Raw genomic sequence first — 18,988 nt, forward strand, 5'->3', positions numbered from 1 at the left:
CAGCGCTCTACTAAAGAAACCAACAGCGGACCCCACCGAACTCAAGAATTACCGCCCCATCTCGCTCCTCCCGTTTCCAGCCAAAGTCATCGAAAAGACCGTCAACAAGCAGCTGGCCGCCTTCCTCGAGACGAATGGATCCCTCGACCCCTCACAGTCCGGCTTCCGAGCCAACCACAGCACCGAGACCGCCCTCATCGCTGCCACCGATGACATCCGAGCCCTGCTGGACAACGGTGAAACAGCGGCCCTCATCCTCCTAGACCTCTCCGCAGCGTTCGACACTGTTAGCCACCGCACCCTAGTGCAGCGCCTCAGCAACATCGGAATCCAGGAGAAGGCACTGGAGTGGATCATCTCCTTCCTCGCTGGAAGGACACAGAGAGTCCGCCTACCACCGTTCAGATCTGCAGCCACGGAAGTCATCTGCGGCGTTCCCCAGGGCTCCTCGCTCAGCCCCACCCTCTTCAACGTCTACATGAGCCCCCTTGCGGCCATCGCACGCCAACACAACCTCAACATCATCTCCTACGCCGACGACACCCAGCTGATCCTCTCCCTGACCAACGACGCCGCCAGAACCAACCTCCACGAAGGGATGAAAGACGTAGCCGAGTGGATGACGACCAGCCGCCTGAAACTGAACTCAGACAAGACGGAAGTCCTCATCCTGGGCTCCTCGCCCTCCGCCTGGGACGACTCCTGGTGGCCCCCCGCCCTGGGCACTGCACCGAAACCGACAGACCACGCACGTAACCTGGGCTTCATCCTGGACTCCTCCCTCTCCATGACCAGACAAGTCAACGCCGTCTCCGCGTCCTGTTTCAACATCCTGCGCATGCTACGGAAGATCTTCCGGTGGATCCCCACCGAGACCAGGAAGACGGTCACCCAGGCACTCGTCACCAGCCGACTGGACTATGGCAACGCCCTCTACGCTGGAACCACCGCCAAGCTCCAGAAGAGACTCCAGCGGATCCAGAACGCCTCAGCCAGACTCATCCTCGACATCCCCCGACGCAGCCACATCTCCGGACATCTGAGAGACCTGCACTGGCTCCCCGTCAACAAGAGAATCACCTTCCGTCTCCTCACCCACGCACACAAAGCCCTACACGACCAAGGCCCGAGCTACCTCAACAACCGTCTCAACTTCTACGCTCCCAAACGCCACCTCCGATCGACCAACCACGCCCTCGCCGCCGCCCCCGCATCCGAAGAGCAACAACTGGAGGAAGGTCCTTCTCCTACCTGGCCGCCAAGACCTGGAACACCCTCCCGACCGCCCTTCGTCTGACCCAAGACCACCTCTCCTTCAGGAAGAAGCTCAAGACCTGGCTGTTCGAGCAGTAGCGGCACCCCACCCCCCCCCCCCCAAGCGCCTTGAGACCCTCCGGGTGAATAGTGCGCTGTATAAATGCCTGATTGATTGATTGATTGATTGATTGATATCTCCCACCACTACCTTGGGGAGCCCAGCCGACAGTGCCCAGCCCTCCTTCAACATCTCAACTTACCTGCTTTGCCAGAGATCACCTTCCTCCTGCCTCCTGGTCCAAGCCTGCAGCCTCTTCGTGTGACCGAGATTCCACATTGAAAAGCATTGGGTGCCCGCTACTGATTTGCACCCTGCACCTGACCGCCCCTGTGCCGCTGATGGTGTAAGGTTGGTGCTGACTTGTGGTCCCCCCCTGTGCTGGCTTCAACTCCAGGGCCTGTGCCCTTAAACTGCGGATACATGCGTTCAAACCGCCCCTCTGGTGGGAGCCCCCAGTCTCAATTTACTAACATTGACCCCAGTGCTGCTGGTGGTACAGTACCTACCTTGCTCTGACCCTTGCCCAGTGTTGGTCCAAAGCCGGGACATGTAAGTAAAGTACTTACCTATAACTGTATATAACTGTTGTCCTTCCATAGGATTACATTGCATTCTACCTATTACACTAAATGTCTATCGTTACATTTGCTATGTTTGCTACTGTTTGATTGATATTGCCAAAGTATTTTCATACCACAGTAAAGTATTTGACTGCCTTTACAAAACAATACCTAATGCATTTGAAAAGTATTACCATTCTTAAAATTGTTACCTGCAGCTGATTTCCGCCTCGTTCTGACATAAAATAACAAAGTAATAAATTTGTATACCAAACAATTGTACTTGGATACAGTCTTTGAGTGTGTAATCATTTCTTGTCTGAATGTGTACAATAAATGCTTAACACTACCCTCTGATCAGCCTAACTACTCGACCACACTACCAGAAATAGAGCTTTTAGTATTATCTGCTTTAGCTTCTGTGCACACTATACATTACTTTGGTGTAGGATCTATACAGAGCCAGCTTCCTACAATGCATCTTTAATTGTAATTATTGTGATCATCAATGAGATATTTGTCATATTAATCTTACTGCGTTGGTTTGACCTTGTGATACTGGCATTTCTATTATAAGATCATAAATGGTGGTTCTGCAAGGGTTTGAAGATTTCTAAGCTAGCGGCTGACTCTGGTCAGTTAGGTGTTTTAAATTTGCTAATCCAGAGGGAAAACCCAGTAAAAGTCACCCTGCCTACTACTATGATGGTGACCTTTAAAAGTGAAAACTTTTAAAGCTCTCCTCCAAAGAAGTCTTCCTGTCCAGAAGTGTTCCAGGGTTCTTCATATTAGCAGAAATATTTTACGTTAATGACTATCAGGAAGGATCCTAGGGTGCAGCATCTGGGGGTTCTTGTGAAGGCACTGTAAGACTCAATGATGATGGATACTATCAGTAAGGATCCTACGGTGCAGCATCTGGGGGTTCTTGTGAAGGCGCTGTAAGACTCAATGATGATGTATACTATCAGTAAGGATCCTACGGTGCAGCATCTGGGGGTTCTCGTGAAGGCACTGTAAGACTCGATGATGATGGATACTATCAGTAAGGATCCTACGGTGCAGCATCTGGGGGTTCTTTTGAAGGCACTGTAAGACTCAATGATGATGGATACTATCAGTAAGGATCCTACGGTGCAGCATCTGGGGGTTCTCGTGAAGGCACTGTAAGAGGATCCTACGATGCAGCATCTGGGAGTTCTTGTGAAGGCACTGTAAGACTCAATGATGATGGATACCATCAGTAAGGATCCTACAGTGCAGCATCTGGGGGTTCTTGTGAAGGCACTGTAAGACTCAATGATGATGGATACTATCAGTAAGGATCCTACGGTGCAGCATCTGGGGGTTCTCGTGAAGGCACTGTAAGACTCAATGATGATGGATACCATCAGTAAGGATCCTACGGTGCAGCATCTGGGGGTTCTCGTGAAGGCACTGTAAGACTCAATGATGATGGATACTATCAGTAAGGATCCTACGATGCAGCACCTGGGGGTTCTTGTGAAGGCACTGTAAGACTCAATGATGATGGATACTATCAGTAAGGATCCTACGGTGCAGCATCTGGGGGTTCTTGTGAAGGCACTGTAAGACTCAATGATGATGGATTCTATCAGTAAGGATCCTACGGTGCAGCATCTGGGGGTTCTCGTGAAGGCACTGTAAGAGGATCCTACGATGCAGCATCTGGGAGTTCTTGTGAAGGCACTGTAAGACTCAATGATGATGGATACTATCAGTAAAGATCCTACGGTGCAGCATCTGGGGGTTCTTGTGAAGGCACTGTAAGACTCAATGATGATGGATACTATCAGTAAAGATCCTACGGTGCAGCATCTGGGGGTTCTCGTGAAGGCACTGTAAGACTCAATGATGATGGATACTATCAGTAAGGATCCTACGGTGCAGCATCTGGGGGTTCTCGTGAAGGCACTGTAAGACTCGATGATGATGGATACTATCAGTAAGGATCCTACGGTGCAGCATCTGGGGGTTCTTGTAAAGGCACTGTAAGACTCAATGATGATGGATACTATCAGTAAGGATCCTATGGTGCAGCATCTGGGGGTTCTCGTGAAGGCACTGTAAGACTCGATGATGATGGATACTATCAGTAAGGATCCTACGGTGCAGCATCTGGGGGTTCTCGTGAAGGCACTGTAAGACTCAATGATGATGGATACTATCAGTAAGGATCCTACGGTGCAGCATCTGGGGGTTCTTGTGAAGGCACTGTAAGACTCAATGATGATGGATTCTATCAGTAAGGATCCTACGATGCAGCATCTGGGGGTTCTTGTGAAGGCACTGTAAGACTCGATGATGGATACTATCAGTAAGGATCCTATGGTGCAGCATCTGGGGGTTCTTGTGAAGGCACTGTAAGACTCAATGATGATGGATACTATCAGTAAGGATCCTATGGTGCAGCATCTGGGGGTTCTTGTGAAGGCACTGTAAGACTCGATGATGACGGATACTATCAGTAAGGATCCTACGGTGCAGCATCTGGGGGTTCTCGTGAAGGCACTGTAAGAGGATCCTACGATGCAGCATCTGGGGGTTCTTGTGAAGGCACTGTAAGACTCAATGATGATGGATACTATCAGTAAGGATCCTATGGTGCAGCATCTGGGGGTTCTTGTGAAGGCACTGTAAGACTCAATGATGATGGATACTATCAGTAAGGATCCTACGGTGCAGCATCTGGGGGTTCTTGTGAAGGCACTGTAAGACTCAATGATGATGGATACTATCAGTAAGGATCCTACGGTGCAGCATCTGGGGGTTCTCGTGAAGGCACTGTAAGACTCGATGATGATGGATACTATCAGTAAGGATCCTACGGTGCAGCATCTGGGGGTTCTTTTGAAGGCACTGTAAGACTCAATGATGATGGATACTATCAGTAAGGATCCTACGGTGCAGCATCTGGGGGTTCTCGTGAAGGCACTGTAAGACTCGATGATGATGGATACTATCAGTAAGGATCCTACGGTGCAGCATCTGGGGGTTCTTTTGAAGGCACTGTAAGACTCAATGATGATGGATACTATCAGTAAGGATCCTACGGTGCAGCATCTGGGGGTTCTTGTGAAGGCACTGTGAGACTCAATGATGATGGATTCTATCAGTAAGGATCCTACGATGCAGCATCTGGGGGTTCTTGTGAAGGCACTGTAAGACTCGATGATGGATACTATCAGTAAGGATCCTATGGTGCAGCATCTGGGGGTTCTTGTGAAGGCACTGTAAGACTCAATGATGATGGATACTATCAGTAAGGATCCTACGGTGCAGCATCTGGGGGTTCTTGTGAAGGCACTGTAAGACTCGATGATGACGGATAATATCAGTAAGGATCCTACGATGCAGCATCTGGGGGTTCTTGTGAAGGCACTGTAAGACTCGATGATGATGGATACTATCAGTAAGGATCCTATGATGCAGTATCTGGGGGATCTTGCAAAGGCACTGTAAGACTAAATGATGATGGATACTATCAGTAAGGATCCTACGATGCAGCATCTGGGGGTTCTTGTGAAGGCACTGTAAGACTCAATGATGATGGATACTATCAGTAAGGATCCTAGGGTGCAGCATCTGGGGGTTCTTGTGAAGGCACTGTAAGACTCAATGATGATGGATACCATCAGTAAGGATCCTACAGTGCAGCATCTGGGGGTTCTTGTGAAGGCACTGTAAGACTCAATGATGATGGATACTATCAGTAAGGATCCTACGGTGCAGCATCTGGGGGTTCTCGTGAAGGCACTGTAAGACTCAATGATGATGGATACTATCAGTAAGGATCCTACGGTGCAGCATCTGGGGGTTCTCGTGAAGGCACTGTAAGAGGATCCTACGATGCAGCATCTGGGGGTTCTTGTGAAGGCACTGTAAGACTCGATGATGATGGATACTATCAGTAAGGATCCTATGATGCAGCATCTGGGGGTTCTTGTGAAGGCACTGTAAGACTCGATGATGATGGATACTATCAGTAAGGATCCTACGGTGCAGCATCTGGGGGTTCTTGTGAAGGCACTGTAAGACTCAATGATGATGGATACTATCAGTAAGGATCCTATGGTGCAGCATCTGGGGGTTCTTGTGAAGGCACTGTAAGACTCGATGATGATGGATACTATCAGTAAGGATCCTATGGTGCAGCATCTGGGGGTTCTTGTGAAGGAACTGTAAGACTCAATGATAATGGATACTATCAGTAAGGATCCTACGGTGCAGCATCTGGGGGTTCTTGTGAAGGCACTGTAAGACTCAATGATGATGTATACTATCAGTAAGGATCCTACGGTGCAGCATCTGGGGGTGCTTGTGAAGGCACTGTAAGACTCAATGATGATGGATACTATCAGTAAGGATCCTACGGTGCAGCATCTGGGGGTTCTCGTGAAGGCACTGTAAGAGGATCCTACGATGCAGCATCTGGGGGTTCTTGTGAAGGCACAGTAAGACTCAATGACGATGGATACTATCAGTAAGGATCCTACGGTGCAGCATCTGGGGGTTCTCGTGAAGGCACTGTAAGACTCAATGCTGATGGATACCATCAGTAAGGATCCTACAGTGCAGCATCTGGGGGTTCTTGTGAAGGCACTGTAAGACTCAATGATGATGGATACTATCAGTAAGGATCCTACGATGCAGCATCTGGGGGTTCTTGTGAAGGCACTGTAAGACTCAATGATGATGGATACTATCAGTAAGGATCCTACGGTGCAGCATCTGGGGGATCTTGTGAAGGCACTGTAAGACTAAATGATGATGGATACTATCAGTAAGGATCCTACGATGCAGCATCTGGGGGTTCTTGTGAAGGCACTGTAAGACTCAATGATGATGGATACTATCAGTAAGGATCCTAGGGTGCAGCATCTGGGGGTTCTTGTGAAGGCACTGTAAGACTCAATGATGATGGATACCATCAGTAAGGATCCTACAGTGCAGCATCTGGGGGTTCTTGTGAAGGCACTGTAAGACTCAATGATGATGGATACTATCAGTAAGGATCCTACGGTGCAGCATCTGGGGGTTCTCGTGAAGGCACTGTAAGACTCAATGATGATGGATACTATCAGTAAGGATCCTACGGTGCAGCATCTGGGGGTTCTCGTGAAGGCGCTGTAAGAGGATCCTACGATGCAGCATCTGGGGGTTCTTGTGAAGGCACTGTAAGACTCGATGATGATGGATACTATCAGTAAGGATCCTATGATGCAGCATCTGGGGGTTCTTGTGAAGGCACTGTAAGACTCGATGATGATGGATACTATCAGTAAGGATCCTACGGTGCAGCATCTGGGGGTTCTTGTGAAGGCACTGTAAGACTCAATGATGATGGATACTATCAGTAAGGATCCTATGGTGCAGCATCTGGGGGTTCTTGTGAAGGCACTGTAAGACTCGATGATGATGGATACTATCAGTAAGGATCCTATGGTGCAGCATCTGGGGGTTCTTGTGAAGGAACTGTAAGACTCAATGATGATGGATACTATCAGTAAGGATCCTACGGTGCAGCATCTGGGGGTTCTCGTGAAGGCACTGTAAGAGGATCCTACGATGCAGCATCTGGGGGTTCTTGTGAAGGCACTGTAAGACTCAATGATGATGGATACTATCAGTAAGGATCCTACGATGCAGCACCTGGGGGTTCTTGTGAAGGCACTGTAAGACTCAATGATGATGGATACTATCAGTAAGGATCCTACGATGCAGCACCTGGGGGTTCTTGTGAAGGCACTGTAAGACTCAATGATGATGGATAATATCAGTAAGGATCCTACGATGCAGCATCTGGGGGTTCTTGTGAAGGCACTGTAAGACTCGATGATGATGGATACTATCAGTAAGGATCCTACGGTGCAGCATCTGGGGGTTCTCGTGAAGGCACTGTAAGAGGATCCTGCGATGCAGCATCTGGGGGTTCTTGTGAAGGCACTGTAAGACTCGATGATGGATACTATCAGTAAGGATCCTAGGGTGCAGCATTCCGGGGGTTCTTGTGAAGGCACTGCAAGACTCAATGATGATGGATACCATCAGTAAGGATCCTACAGTGCAGCATCTGGGGGTTCTTGTGAAGGCACTGTAAGACTCAATGATGATGGATACTATCAGTAAGGATCCTACGATGCAGCATCTGGGGGTTCTCGTGAAGGCACTGTAAGACTCAATGATGATGGATACTATCAGTAAGGATCCTACGATGCAGCACCTGGGGGTTCTTGTGAAGGCACTGTAAGAGGATCCCACGATGCAGCATCTGGGGGTTCTTGTGAAGGCACTGTAAGACTCAATGATGATGGATACTATCAGTAAGGATCCTACGGTGCAGCATCTGGGGGTTCTCGTGAAGGCACTGTAAGACTCAATGATGATGGATACCATCAGTAAGGATCCTACAGTGCAGCATCTGGGGGTTCTTGTGAAGGCACTGTAAGACTCAATGATGATGGATACTATCAGTAAGGATCCTACGGTGCAGCATCTGGGGGTTCTCGTGAAGGCACTGTAAGAGGATCCTACGATGCAGCATCTGGGGGTTCGTGTGAAGGCACAGTAAGACTCAATGATGATTGATACTATCAGTAAGGATCCTACGGTGCAGCATCTGGGGGTTCTCGTGAAGGCACTGTAAGAGGATCCTACAATGCAGCATCTGGGGGTTCTTGTGAAGGCACTGTAAGACTCGATGATGATGGATACTATCAGTAAGGATCCTACGGTGCAGCATCTGGGGGTTCTTGTGAAGGCACTGTAAGACTCAATGATGATGGATACTATCAGTAAGGATCCTACGATGCAGCATCTAGGGGTTCTTGTGAAGGCACTGTAAGACTCAATGATGATGGATACTATCAGTAAGGATCCTACGGTGCAGCATCTGGGGGTTCTTGTGAAGGCACTGTAAGACTCAATGATGATGGATACTATCAGTAAGGATCCTACGATGCAGCATCTGCGGGTTCTCGTGAAGGCACTGTAAGACTCGATGATGATGGATACTATCAGTAAGGATTCTACGGTGCAGCATCTGGGGGTGCTTGTGAAGGCACTGTAAGACTCAATGATGATGGATACTATCAGTAAGGATCCTATGGTGCAGCATCTGGGGGTTCTTGTGAAGGCACTGTAAGACTCAATGATGATGGATACTATCAGTAAGGATCCTATGGTGCAGCATCTGGGGGTTCTTGTGAAGGCACTGTAAGACTCAATGATGATGGATACTATCAGTAAGGATCCTACGATGCAGCATCTGGGGGTTCTCGTGAAGGCACTGTAAGACTCGATGATGATGGATACTATCAGTAAGGATCCTACGGTGCAGCATCTGGGGGTTCTTGTGAAGGCACTGTAAGACTCAATGATGATGGATACTATCAGTAAGGATCCTACGGTGCAGCATCTGGGGGTTCTTGTGAAGGCACTGTAAGACTCAATGATGATGGATAGTATCAGTAAGGATCCTACGGTGCAGCATCTGGGGGTTCTTGTGAAGGCACTGTAAGACTCAATGATGATGGATACTATCAGTAAGGATCCTACGGTGCAGCATCTGGGGGTTCTCGTGAAGGCACTGTAAGACTCAATGATGATGGATACTATCTGTAAGGATCCTACGGTGCAGCATCTGGGGGTTCTTTTGAAGGCACTGTAAGACTCAATGATGATGGATACTATCAGTAAGGATCCTACGGTGCAGCATCTGGGGGTTCTCGTGAAGGCACTGTAAGAGGATCCTACGATGCAGCATCTGGGGGTTCTTGTGAAGGCACTGTAAGACTCAATGATGATGGATACCATCAGTAAGGATCCTACAGTGCAGCATCTGGGGGTTCTTGTGAAGGCACTGTAAGACTCAATGATGATGGATACTATCAGTAAGGATCCTACGGTGCAGCATCTGGGAGTTCTCGTGAAGGCACTGTAAGACTCAATGATGATGGATACCATCAGTAAGGATCCTACAGTGCAGCACCTGGGGGTTCTTGTGAAGGCACTGTAAGACTCAATGATGATGGATACTATCAGTAAGGATCCTACGGTGCAGCATCTGGGGGTTCTCGTGAAGGCACTGTACGACTCAATTATGATGGATACTATCAGTAAGGATCCTATGGTGCAGCATCTGGGGGTTCTCGTGAAGGCACTGTAAGACTCGATGATGATGGATACTATCAGTAAGGATCCTACGGTGCAGCATCTGGGCGTTCTCGTGAAGGCACTGTAAGACTCAATGATGATGGATACTATCAGTAAGGATCCTACGATGCAGCACCTGGGGGTTCTTGTGAAGGCACTGTAAGACTCAATGATGATGGATACTATCAGTAAGGATCCTACGGTGCAGCATCTGGGGGTTCTTGTGAAGGCACTGTAAGACTCAATGATGATGGATTCTATCAGTAAGGATCCTACGATGCAGCATCTGGGGGTTCTTGTGAAGGCACTGTAAGACTCGATGATGGATACTATCAGTAAGGATCCTATGGTGCAGCATCTGGGGGTTCTTGTGAAGGCACTGTAAGACTCAATGATGATGGATACTATCAGTAAGGATCCTATGGTGCAGCATCTGGGGGTTCTTGTGAAGGCACTGTAAGACTCGATGATGACGGATAATATCAGTAAGGATCCTACGATGCAGCATCTGGGGGTTCTTGTGAAGGCACTGTAAGACTCGATGATGATGGATACTATCAATAAGGATCCTACGGTGCAGCATCTGGGGGTTCACGTGAAGGCACTGTAAGATGATCCTACGATGCAGCATCTGGGGGTTCTTGTGAAGGCACTGTAAGACTCGATGATGATGGATACTATCAGTAAGGTTCCTATGATGCAGTATCTGGGGGTTCTTGTGAAGGCACTGTAAGACTCAATGATGATGGATACTATAAGTAAGGATCCTACGATGCAGCATCTGGGGGTTCTTGTGAAGGCACTGTAAGACTCAATGATGATGGATACTATCAGTAAGGATCCTAGGGTGCAGCATCTGGGGGTTCTTGTGAAGGCACTGTAAGACTCAATGATGATGGATACCATCAGTAAGGATCCTACAGTGCAGCATCTGGGGGTTCCGTGAAGGCACTGGCACTGTAAGACTCAATGATGATGGATACTATCAGTAAGGATCCTACGGTGCAGCATCTGGGGGTTCTCCTTAAGGCACTGTAAGACTCAATGATGATGGATACTATCAGTAAGGATCCTACGGTGCAGCATCTGGGGGTTCTCGTGAAGGCACTGTAAGAGGATCCTACGATGCAGCATCTGGGGGTTCTTGTGAAGGCACTGTAAGACTCGATGATGATGGATACTATCAGTAAGGATCCTATGATGCAGCATCTGGGGGTTCTTGTGAAGGCACTGTAAGACTCGATGATGATGGATACTATCAGTAAGGATCCTACGGTGCAGCATCTGGGAGTTCTTGTAAAGGCACTGTAAGACTCAATGATGATGGATACTATCAGTAAGGATCCTACGATGCAGCATCTGGGGGTTCTCGTGAAGGCACTGTAAGACTCGATGATGATGGATACTATCAGTAAGGATCCTACGGTGCAGCATCTGGGGGTGCTTGTGAAGGCACTGTAAGACTCAATGATGATGGATACTATCAGCAAGGATCCTATGGTGCAGCATCTGGGGGTTCTTGTGAAGGCACTGTAAGACTCAATGATGATGGATACTATCAGTAAGGATCCTATCGTGCAGCATCTGGGGGTTCTTGTGAAGGCACTGTAAGACTCAATGATGATGGATACTATCAGTAAGGATCATACGATGCAGCATCTGGGGGTTCTCGTGAAGGCACTGTAAGACTCAATGATGATGGATACTATCGGTAAGGATCCTACGATGCAGCACCTGGGGGTTCTTGTGAAGGCACTGTAAGACTCAATGATGATGGATTCTATCAGTAAGGATCCTACGATGCAGCATCTGGGGGTTCTTGTGAAGGCACTGTAAGACTCGATGATGGATACTATCAGTAAGGATCCTATGGTGCAGCATCTGGGGGTGCTTGTGAAGGCACTGTAAGACTCAATGATGATGGATACTATCAGTAAGGATCCTATGGTGCAGCATCTGGGGGTTCTTGTGAAGGCACTGTAAGACTCGATGATGACGGATAATATCAGTAAGGATCCTACGATGCAGCATCTGGGGGTTCTTGTGAAGGCACTGTAAGACTCGATGATGACGGATAATATCAGTAAGGTTTCTACGATGCAGCATCTGGGGGTTCTTGTGAAGGCACTGTAAGACTCGATGATGATGGATACTATCAGTAAGGATCCTACGGTGCAGCATCTGGGGGTTCTCGTGAAGGCACTGTAAGAGGATCCTGCGATGCAGCATCTGGGGGTTCTTGTGAAGGCACTGTAAGACTCAATGATGATGGATACTATCAGTAAGGATCCTAGGGTGCAGCATCTGGGGGTTCTTGTGAAGGCACTGTAAGACTCAATGATGATGGATACCATCAGTAAGGATCCTACAGTGCAGCATCTGGGGGTTCTTGTGAAGGCACTGTAAGACTCAATGATGATGGATACTATCAGTAAGGATACTACGGTGCAGCATCTGGGGGTTCTCGTGAAGGCACTGTAAGACTCAATGATGATGGATACTATCAGTAAGGATCCTATGGTGCAGCATCTGGGGGTTCTCGTGAAGGCACTGTAAGACTAGATGATGATGGATACTATCAGTAAGGATCCTACGATGCAGCACCTGGGGGTTCTTGTGAAGGCACTGTAAGACTCAATGATGATGGATACTATCAGTAAGGATCCTACGATGCACCACCTGGGGGTTCTTGTGAAGGCACTGTAAGACTCAATGATGATGGATACTATCAGTAAGGATCCTACGGTGCAGCATCTGGGGGTTCTTGTGAAGGCACTGTAAGACTCAATGATGATGGATACTATCAGTAAGGATCCTATGGTGCAGCATCTGGGGGTTCTCGTGAAGGCACTGTAAGAGGATCCTACGATGCAGCATCTGGGGGTTCTTGTGAAGGCACAGTAAGACTCAATGATGATGGATACTATCAGTAAGGATCCTACGGTGCAGCATCTGGGGGTTCTCGTGAAGGCACTGTAAGACTCAATGATGATGGATACCATCAGTAAGGATCCTACAGTGCAGCATCTGGGGGTTCTTGTGAAGGCACTGTAAGACTCAATGATGATGGATACTATCAGTAAGGATCCTACGATGCAGCACCTGGGGGTTCTTGTGAAGGCACTGTAAGACTCAATGATGATGGATACTATCAGTAAGGATCCTACGGTGGAGCATCTGGGGGTTCTCGTGAAGGCACTGTAAGACTCGATGATGATGAATACAATCAGTAAGGCTCCTACGGTGCAGCATCTGGGGGTTCTCGTGAACGCACTGTAAGACTCGATGATGATGGATACTATCAGTAAGGATCCTACGATGCAGCACCTGGGGGTTCTTGTGAAGGCACTGTAAGACTCAATGATGATGGATACTATCAGTAAGGATCCTACGGTGCAGCATCTGGGGGTTCTTGTGAAGGCACTGTAAGACTCAATGATGATGGATACTATCAGTAAGGATCCTACGGTGCAGCATCTGGGGGTTCTCGTGAAGGCACTGTAAGACTCAATGATGATGGATACTATCAGTAAGGATCCTACGATGCAGCACCTGGGGGTTCTTGTAAAGGCACTGTAAGACTCAATGATGATGGATACTATCAGTAAGGATCCTACGATGCAGCACCTGGGGGTTCTTGTGAAGGCACTGTAAGATTCAATGATGATGGATAATATCAGTAAGGATCCTACGATGCAGCATCTGGGGGTTCTTGTGAAGGCACTGTAAGACTCGATGATGATGCATACTATCAGTAAGGATCCTACGGTGCAGCATCTGGGGGTTCTCGTGAAGGCACTGTAAGAGGATCCTGCGATGCAGCATCTGGGGGTTCTTGTGAAGGCACTGTAAGACTCGATGATGGATACTATCAGTAAGGATCCTAGGGTGCAGCATCTGGGGGTTCTTGTGAAGGCACTGTAAGACTCAATGATGATGGATACCATCAGTAAGGATCCTACAGTGCAGCATCTGGGGGTTCTTGTGAAGGCACTGTAAGACTCAATGATGATGGATACTATCAGTAAGGATCCTACGATGCAGCATCTGGGGGTTCTCGTGAAGGCACTGTAAGGCTCAATGATGATGGATACTATCAGTAAGGATCCTACGATGCAGCACCTGGGGGTTCTTGTGAAGGCACTGTAAGAGGATCCTACGATGCAGCATCTGGGGGTTCTTGTGAAGGCACTGTAAGACTCAATGATGATGGATACTATCAGTAAGGATCCTACGGTGCAGCATCTGGGGGTTCTCGTGAAGGCACTGTAAGACTCAATGATGATGGATACTATCAGTAAGGATCCTACAGTGCAGCATCTGGGGGTTCTCGTGAAGGCACTGTAAGACTCAATGATGATGGATACTATCAGTAAGGATCCTATGGTGCAGCATCTGGGGGTTCTTGTGAAGGCACTGTAAGACTCAATGATGATGGATACTATCAGTAAGGATCCTATAATGCAGCATCTGGGGGTTCTTGTGAAGGCACTGTAAGACTAGATGATGATTGATACTATCAGTAAGGATCCTACGATGCAGCACCTGGGGGTTCTTGTGAAGGCACTGTAAGAGGATCCTACGGTGCAGCATCTGGGGGTTCTCGTGAAGGCACTGTAAGACTCAATGATGATGGATACTATCAGTAAGGATCCTACGGTGCAGCATCTGGGGGTTCTCGTGAAGGCACTGTAAGATTCAATGATGATGGATACTATCAATAAGGATCCTACGATGCAGCACCTGGGGGTTCTTGTGAAGGCACTGTACGACCCAATGATGATGGATACTATCAGTAAGGATCCTACGGTGCAGTATCTGGGGGTTCTTGTGAAGGCACTGTAAGACTCAATGATGATGGATACTATCAGTAAGGATCCTACGGTGCAGCATCTGGGGGTTCTCGTGAAGGCACTGTAAGAGGATCCTACGATGCAGCATCTGGGGGTTCTTGTGAAGGCACAGTAAGACTCAATGATGATTGATACTATCAGTAAGGATCCTACGGTGCAGCATCTGGGGGTTCTCGTGAAGGCACTGTAAGAGGATCCTACAATGCAGCATCTGGGGGTTCTTGTGAAGGCACTGTAAGACTCAATGATGATGGATACTATCAGTAAGGATCCTACGGTGCAGCATCTGGGGGTTCTCGTGAAGGCACTGTAAGACTCAATGATGATGGATACCATCAGTAAGGATCCTACAGTGCAGCATCTGGGGGTTCTTGTGAAGGCACTGTAAGACTCAATGATGATGGATACTATCAGTAAGGATCCTACGATGCAGCACCTGGGGGTTCTTGTGAAGGCACTGTAAGACTCAATGAAGATGGATACTATCAGTAAGGATCCTACGGTGCAGCATCTGGGGGTTCTCGTGAAGGCACTGTAAGACTCGATGATGATGGATACTATCAGTAAGGATCCTACGGTGCAGCATCTGGGGGTTCTTGTGAAGGCACTGTAAGACTCGATGATGATGGATACATCAGTAAGGATCCTACGGTGCAGCATCTGGGGGTTCTCGTGAAGGCACTGTAAGACTCAATGATGATGGATACTGTAGGAGAGTAGGGTCTGCTTTCTATGTTCACCCCACTTTTTGCTTTTGCTTTACTGGTTTTCGACTTAGATGTGGCTGTGGGCCTGCTAATCAGACCCACAGCCCTGCTGTTCTCTCTTTAAATTAATACTATGTACTTTAGGTGCATAACCCATTTGGATAGGATCACCTTATTGGCCCCTGTACAGTGTACCTTAGGTACCCAGGGCATAGGTGTACCCTAGGCCTACCAGGGGCTGCAGCATGTATTATGCCACCCCTGGCCTGGCCTTCCATTTTGACACAACTGGCTGATCACTCAGCTGGGGCAAGGTCGTGTAATCACCCCTTGCTTAGGTGTAGTATTCCTATACCTAACTGACATATAGACACATGTGTACCTATCAGTCACTCCTATGGCAGGCCTTAACAATCCTGGAGGCAGAGTGCTTGGTAACATGTGAGATGGTGCTCTAGCATGAGCTGAGCCTGTCTGCAGCTTTCGGAACCATGTCCTTATAGCTGTTCTATGATATAGCCTACCATATACTCTTAAAGTGCCTTATAATCTTAGACGGTTATGGTAACTATGGTTTGGCTTTATCGAAACATATCGTGTAAGGTGTCTAACACTGTGGAATAATACCCCCATACCATTTCTGGACATGAGGATATTATTCCCCCCTTCTAGAGGGAAAGACATGTTAAAATCATACTTCACTGTTAGCCTCTGACCAAAGCCTCAGCATCACAATATGGATGCTGCTGCCACGACACAAGTCTGACCTCCTGCAGCTGGGAGTGATCCCAGCCAGGGAGGCCTGGACAATAGGTTTCCTGCTTGGGGAGGTGCTAGCACCTCCCCAGACAGCCTTTAGTGTATTGGGGCAGGGTGGGCTGAAAGGAATGAGACATGCCTGGGGCACACAAGGTGTTCCTTGCATAGTCCAGTTCAAACCGGCGCTGGGGCACTCCAGCCCCAGCTCTGGCGCGAAACTGGACAAAGGGAAGTGGGTGTAACCCCCCCCTCCCAGGTCCCACCCATAAGGCGTGACCTAGCAGGTATCCCAGCCCCCCAGATTAGTATAAGAGTGGGAGTTGGGCCTCAAGACTTTAGATTATCCTGAACCTGCAAACTTGAACAGAAACTCTGGACCTTCGACATTCGACGAAAGAAGAAGACTGAAGAATCTCCCTTGTGGCCAAGGAGTGGCTACCCTGTGCAAACAGGCACCATCAAGAGACTACCCTTTGCTTTGCCCAAGTTCTACGAGGAACCGACTGCAGAGCCCGACCAGAGCCTTGACTTCCAGACTTCTCCGACCCTGATCCACATCCACAGCAGAGCTGAGATCCGTGGAGGCGACGAGCGACGTGGGACCGGCTACCTGGGAAAAGTGGCTAGTATCTTCAAGCGCAGCTTCTGAGGCACCCTCGAAGTTGTGCACCAGGGATTGAGAAGCCCCAACCCCAAGCACCATCTGCACCGAAGATCAGCCCCCCACACTCCACGAGTTCTGCGTGGGGCCCTTCAGCATTTTCCTGCTTGCCGCGTCTGTCCGGTTGCTTGCCCGCTGGCTAGTGGCCTTTGTGACGACGCACCCTGAAATCTTCATCGCTGGTTTGGCTCCTCCAGACTGGCTCCTGCTCCTTTGAAAAAGAGAAGCATCCCAGACCTTCCTGGTCTGCACCAGAAGCAAGTCCTCCGTTCTGCGTGGGTTCCGCTTGCCAAGGCTTGGTGAGTCCTAGTCCAACTTCGACGCCACCGACAGCAAGAGCCTTCGTGGGACAGCTCGCCTCCTGGTCCTGGTCGTCCTCGACGCTTCCTGGTCCTCCTGGCTGCAGCGACAAGCTTCACCTTCACCTGCAATCTTCACGACATCGCCTGGTTCCTTCCTGGTTCCACGTGGTCACTGGCTAGTGACCTTGACTCTGTCCCTTCTGCTTGCAGGTCTCCTCTCTTCTTGATCCCAGCCTTAGGATCCACCGGACACTCTTCACTGACTGCCTGTCAGCATCTTTCTTCAGGCATCCATAGGAGTCGACGACGAAAACCGACGCAACTTCACCCCTATGCACCCGCAGCCTGTGGGCTAGGTAACTTGGGTACTCCGGTGCTCATCAGGATAGTGACTATCCTAGTGTCTAGTTTTCCAGTCTCGACTTCCTAGCTACTCTGGAAGTGTCCTAAATCTATCGATTTCTAAACTGTACTATTGCTATTGACTTTTACGCATTACGCGTGAGTGTTTTCACTCTGCACACGAATCCCGTGGGCCTCCCACTCCCTAACCTTTGGTAGTATAGTGTAGCCCCAGCGATTCCCTAGGCCTAGGCCTATTCTATTTCCGTGACAGTGGTCCTTATACCACTTACTTAGTATATGGTTTGCGTGGCCCCTAGGGCCTAACTGTATTACTTACCTGTGTGACTTAATGTATGCTTAAATAAGACTGTGTTGTACTTACCTCTAAATCTCATAAAGAGTGCTGAGGGTTTGACTAGAATAAAAACACTTTATTTTATATATATATCTGTTGTGGTGTCCTTTCATTTGGTATTCAAGGGATTATATATGGTATCACAGCTGGCTTCACATGCCATTCAGAGTTTAGCCTAAGACTGCTCTTGTCCATGCTACCACTAGGATAGCTGGTCTATAAGGTTGACTTTACAACCAATCACCATAAGGGTATTTGGACTGATATAAGGTGTACACTAGAACTAGTGACATCATACATCAGGCCAACTTCTCACAGATACTATCAGTAAGGATCCTACGATGCAGCACCTGGGGGTTCTTGTGAAGGCACTGTAAGACTCAATGATGATGGATACTATCAGTAAGGATCCTACGGTGCAGCATCTGGGGGTTCTTGTGAAGGCACTGTAAGACTCAATGATGATGGATACTATCAGTAAGGATCCTACGGTGCAGCATCTGGGGGTTCTCGTGAAGGCACTGTAAGACTCGATGATGATGGATACTATCAGTAAGGATCCTACGGTGCAGCATCTGGGGGTTCTCGTGAAGGCACTGTAAGACTCAATGATGATGGATACTATCAGTAAGGATCCTACGGTGCAGCACCTGGGGGTTCTTGTGAAGGGACTGTAAGACTCAATGATGATGGATACTATCAGTAAGGATCCTACGGTGCCGCATCTGGGGGTTCTTGTGAAGGCACTGTAAGACTCAATGATGATGGATACTATCAGTAAGGATCCTACGATGCAGCACCTGGGGGTTCTTGTGAAGGCACTGTAAGACTCAATGATGATGGATAATATCAGTAAGGATCCTACGATGCAGCATCTGGGGGTTCTTGTGAAGGCACTGTAAGACTCGATGATGATGGATACTATCAGTAAGGATCCTACGGTGCAGCATCTG

The 18,988-nt window shown here is 48.4% G+C and overlaps 1 protein-coding gene across 4 annotated transcripts in view; it reads right to left on the reverse strand.

Annotated features, from left to right (window-relative positions):
* CIZ1 (CDKN1A interacting zinc finger protein 1) overlaps positions 1–18,988 on the reverse strand; it is a 1,193,645-nt gene that overhangs the window by 58,306 nt on the left and 1,116,351 nt on the right. The window lies entirely within an intron of this gene.

This window comes from Triturus cristatus, chromosome 1_2 (genome assembly GCF_964204655.1).
Source record: "Triturus cristatus chromosome 1_2, aTriCri1.1, whole genome shotgun sequence".
Classification (NCBI taxonomy): domain Eukaryota; kingdom Metazoa; phylum Chordata; class Amphibia; order Caudata; family Salamandridae; genus Triturus; species Triturus cristatus.